Below are 5872 nucleotides of genomic sequence, written 5' to 3'. Positions count from 1 at the left end.
CTGGGATAGCAGCAGTATTTTCACCAGTTGTATCTAAGTTTTCGAGAAAATCAGAACTACACATGCTCTGAAAGTGTAGCAGAAGTGTAGTGATCAACTACAATTACTGACTGATGAGGAATTTCTTTCTTTATTCCACATCTAGGTGTCATGGAGAAATCTAGCACTGCAGGCTCGATACCCTCCTGGTCCTCTGTGTAGTCATGTCTCAGGCTCATGTCTCAGACTACAGGTTATATATTCATCATTGTGGGTGGCGGTTTTCCCATGACTTACTTAAAAACCAACTCGTTGTCTCCATCCAAGTCTTCAGCTGAGAGTGCTCTTGCTACCCATCCACTTTGTACTTGCATTTTATCTAGTTTTTGTTACTCAAAATGCTGACTCCTGCTTTTTTCATTCATGGAAATAGTGTGCAGATTCAACCTAAGGCCATCTAATAACCTGTCATTCTCACCTGATCCTGAGCTTTTTATCTCTTTCTGGTTTGCCAGTGCTTTCCCCCATTTTACACTTTTGGAATAATTTCCAGCTTCTGTAGTTAACCTAGTAATTTCCATTGATCATGGAATCAAACACTTAAAAAAATTCCAAATAAACCAGCTGTACCCTATTTATTACATTTCTTCTTAGACAGACTAAGTAAACTTCTCTTATTTTTCCATGCTGTTGTTATCTATAGGTGATTTAGAGTACTTGGAGGATTTCCTTTCAACCTAGCCAAGAAGTTTTCTCAAAGGAGTTAAAGAAATCCCACACAGATTTTTTGCTGGATTAGCCATTAGAGACCAAGGATTGCACTAGAAAACAGAGAATACATAAAGAACACATCTCAACCCCAGTGAATAACTTTTTCTTTAATATACTTTTTTTTACTGTATGGTTAAACTTTATTTTCTAACTAGTTAAGAACTTTTTTTCCTTTACATCTAGGGATTTTATTTAATTTATGAAATCATGCTAAAAATTCGTAAGTCTCCCCCTTTCAGTTAATATTATTATGAAAGACACTTGACTATAGCTTCCAGTTCTATATTATCTTTTTTTTTGCATAAGCAAAATGTAAAAAAATTGCCATATTCACCTGTGAAGTGTCTCAGTGAAAATGACATCAGGCTCTTGAAGGCGTGGAGTTTAATCATCCAACACGGCTTGTTTCATTTAATTCATTCCCTTAGGCCTCTAAATTACTTTCTGAAATGGCCTTTTAGTTCTTATTATGTGTTAGTAACTGTAAGAAATAGAACAACGAATCTGTTACCTAACACTGTAGCTAGGGAGAGCTCACAATTCATTGAAGACACATCTAAATACCCCCTGAATACATTTTTACCTTATGTAACATATTCCCAAGTGCTTTCTTCCTTGTTATTTGATCTTTAATTGAGGATCTTAAAAGTTTCCAATATTCAACCAACTTTTATCTTTGTATTTCAGGATGTTGTTAGAAGTTAAGGAAACAAGACTGAGCCTATTCAGCGCCGTGCAAGTGTTTCCATTTTTTCCTTTGATATCCTGATTTTCTTCTCTGAATGCCTGAGGACATAATTGTACCCATACTGTTGTTTCTGGACAATGATGACCTGCAACAGCTGTCAAAACCGTGCAAGAACTTCCAGCAGGTAGTGTCAGATATCAGTGCCCATATTCAAGTTCACTGTTAAGAAACAAGGTGAGGTGGAATTTCCCTTCAGTTTCATCCAGCAGAACCATCCACATTTCTGCATAGCCAGAGATAGGGAGCAGCACCACACACACACCTCGGCACAGATCAGTAGTAACAGGCTGAGCCCTCCATGCTGTGGATAACCTAAGGCCTGTCTGGCCAGGTGGAGTCTTCCAGAATTAATTTTCAATCTATTCACTAGAGTTGGCAACTGAGAGCCTGACAGAAGAAAAAAAACCAAAACACCAACACCTCAAAAGATCCAGCCCCCCCCTCCCCCTTCAAGTTTTACACAGAATATTAATACATGGCTTCAGAATATATCAACATTTTTAAAGAGAAGGGAAAAAAAGAATCTCCCATTTCTGCATGTTTTTGTATCTCTTGCCTTCAGCACATACTGGGAGCCATTTATTGATCTTGCATGGACCATGAGTCTATATGCCATTTTTGCTAATCATTACACTTTTGGAGAGCATTGGAGAATAGGGTTTTTTTCTAATCAAGGCTGTTAATTGGAATTGAGCAAAGAACACTGCAGTCCAATGTCTTGTATGTTTGTGTCCATTTGAATCAAAATACTGTAATATTTATATGACAGTAATGAGCCTCTGATAGTATTCACCTAATTCTAGATGGGGTATGCAAATGGAGCACGTTCAGGAGACCAGGTGTGGGCTAGTGCAAAAAAACCCCACAAAATATATCTGGAAAATATTTTTTAGTTATGTAGCAATGAAGAAGTTTGGGAAAGGGTTTAACAGCTAAGAGAGAAACCAGCACTTGGTAAGAAGATGACATTTTCAGTCTTCAAGAACTTGTATGAAAAGCTAAAGTGGAGGCACAGAAGACAGAGTGAATGCCTTTAAACCACTTAGAAATTATCAGATAAGATTCTGGTTTCCCATTTGTTTCAGATTTTTTTCCCCTTCTAATGAAACAATTATAAATAAGTAACCTGAGAATTTTAACTCTCTCCTCTCATCACATAAGACTCAAACAGCACCACCACCAACTCACAAGTAATTTTCCACTGATTTTCAACACTCCGTCAGGTTTGGGGAGGGAGGTACTACTCCATTTTCCTTTTCAGGCATATTTTATTCTGATGTTCAATATTAGCCCAGTGAGTGGGCTTTGTAATGTTCATATTTCAGGCTTTTGTTTGGGCTGTTCAAGACTAATACTGCAAATAAAAGCTAGCACAGAAACTGCTGTCAGCATGAAGAGGAGTGTTGGCTTAACCATGGATGGACCTCCAAAGACTCTCCAAAACCAACTTTCAGCCATTTGGTTTTAAATTAAAAGAAGCAACAGAATGTATTTAAAAACTGAATGTGACGTTGTCAGTACAATGTTTTGGAGTTGAATAAGTATCACAGTGTCCCGCAGCGGTAGGGAGGAGACGAGAGATCCAGCAGGCAGGAATTGTGCAGCAAGATTCATTTATTTAATTATTTTACAACTCTTTTATAGACTTTTTTCCTCATAGTCTAATTGGTCAAAGGATCAGCCACCTCTTGGGGTGATTGTCTAGAAATCCTAAAACATCCATTGTCAAAATATTTTTCTACTGTACTATAAATACAGGTTTGGAAGGTCGCAGGTGTTCATAGTTTATAGAACTCTACTAATATCTTCCGTGAGAGAGAAAAGTATCTCACAGGACTGGAAAGAAGCAAGAGAAATTCTTGCTAGCTGCATATTTGTATCCACAAATAAGCTTCTCTTTAAAGCTGCAACAAGCACAAATGCTGGGGTTTTTACTGAATATTTACATTCCACATCAGTTTCCTGTAACACAATAGCTCACAATGGAGCCCAATCTCCATTTGACAGAGTGATTTCCATATTCCTAAATGTCAATGACCTTGGAATTCAGTAAGAAACAGGGCAACAGAAATCTGGTGAAGCTATCGAGTGGGTTTTTTATTAAATGTAGAACATTATATTTTAAAAGCAAGAAAACAGATGGCACTGAAGTCAGCTGTGATGTAACCAGACATAATTCTCATTCCATGGGGATGCTGTCTCTACTTTCAGCTAAGCTGAATTTGCAAAACAAAGTTACTATTGTGGCAATGAAGCTCTCGCGCCACGATGAGTTTGCACAAAGGCAGGCAGCAAGCCTGCATTTATTTGATGTCATCGGGAGAAGCGTAAAAGAACAAGTGAGCACAGAGCAGGTGGCAGCTCCTCCCGCCTGGCTGCCCCGGCAAGGGAAGCAAGCTCAGGCCCTGCTGCATTCCTTTGCAGGAGACATTGGAGCATGGACTTGGAGATGTATTCTGCTGCTTTAGCCATTGTGCTTTGCAGCATTCCCACGAGATACATGCTCAATTCCAACGGGCGATCTTCCCTGCAGATATGACTGCACAAGCTCCCATCCCAAACCTGATCCCTGTTTCCTCATGCACAGGCTGTCCTGCTGGCACTGCCCAAGATGGCCATGAGCACAGGCAGGGGAAGCTCAGCAACGGCGTTGGCAGGAGGGGTCACGCTGTAGCAGAGAGTCTGCAGGCAGCACTCCCATGCACCCTGGGCTCCTGGTGTTCCTGGGGCTGCCTTGCTGTTCCTGTCTCTCCTGAGCTACGTGTGGCAGGTGTAGCTGGCCATGGTAATGCTCAGATCCTGCTGATGATGGCCAGTACTTCCTACTGCCCCTCTGAGATGTGGGAAGAATAGATGCCAGTACCTGGTTGTCCCAAGAGTTCCTTAAGTGGCACTGCCAAGTCATCAGGCAGCTGGGGCTCCTTGGGACGCAGCTCAGGCTGCAGCTGTGTGCAGATGATGACTACTGCACTCTCCACATCCAAATTTGAATGTCCTTACCTAAGTCACAGGACAGGCTCTCTGCCCCTCTGGGTGGGAAGCTGCATTCACAAGAACACAAAAATTTGTCAAAAGCCTGCAGGAATTTCTGTCTTGACCTGAATCTCCAGCATGACCTGGTGCACACAAATGTTTAAATTCGGACAGTTTTTACTGAGATTAGGTTTGAATAAGAAGTCCCAAATGGAAAATTACCGCAAAATAACTGTGTTTAGTTAGTTCCCTATAATGCTATCAAGAGGTGCCCATAACCAAAGAACTCGGGTGCAGGTGGAGGTGAAGCCCAGAAGCCAAAAGATGCCAAACTTGAGTTGTGAGCTTGTGCAAAATCACAGCTCCTCTGTGTCCTGCCAATCCTTCTCACAGGTGAAACACACCCCCTGCTCCAGTCTCCACAGGGCATCCAAAAAGGTGGGAAATGCTTTCAAGCAGACCCTCTCATCTGGTGAAGATCCCAGCTCTGCCCAGCTGTACTGCAGAAGAATTCCCTTGTCAAGTTTCCTTGGATCAAGCTGGGATTTTTCACTGAGGGGAAAGCCTGCCCTCCCAGTACTCGGCCAGGACACCAAGACAATCCTTTCTATGCAGTCAGATAAACTTGGCAAACAAGATAAACTTTAGATGGAGCTAAACCCAGATGATTCTCTAGCAGCAGTTTTACTTAATCTTGAAGTAATTTTAGTTGGCAGCTGACTTATGTAGCCTGATACTAAAATTCTTCTCAACTGTATTTTTAGCTGCTTCTGTAGCATGCAAAGCAGCGTAATGGCATCTCACTTAATTTTTCTGGAGTAATAGATGAAAAAATAGCACAGTATCACATCTCAAAATCATAGTCAAAATCTTTTTTTCTTTTATTCTATTTAATGCTTAATATCTGTAAAATACAATAAATAATCGTTCAGTCTAGGACAATTAGATGTTATGCTTAATAAAATGTTCAGAGAGGATGTAAAAATAAATTAATATCTTACTATTTCACTTCAATGACAAAGCAGGTCTCAGTTTTAGACAACTGAGAAATTTTCAGCCATGAAAGATAAATGAACATATCCTGCCCTTTCATAAACACACAGCTATCATTGAAACCAACAGAAGATACATACACACACCCCCACATACCCACACCCACACATGTATGTGCCTGCTTAGAGGGCAGAATTTATCCTAGATCTTACAAAATGGTAGTGTGCAATTGACATTCATGTGTGTTTAATTTTTTAACAAATAAAACTGCAGAATATTCATGTATCTTACATTTTCCAAATCCTGTTACTGCAACTTATATGAAACATTAGCATATAAAAAGTCATCACTGTACAACCACACTTTTTTTTTCCAAAAGTCAGTGTCAGAACAATAAAAAACAGCTAA

This window comes from Aphelocoma coerulescens, chromosome 1, assembly GCF_041296385.1.
Source record: "Aphelocoma coerulescens isolate FSJ_1873_10779 chromosome 1, UR_Acoe_1.0, whole genome shotgun sequence".
Taxonomy (NCBI): domain Eukaryota; kingdom Metazoa; phylum Chordata; class Aves; order Passeriformes; family Corvidae; genus Aphelocoma; species Aphelocoma coerulescens.
Note: the sequence above shows the minus strand (reverse complement) of the source record.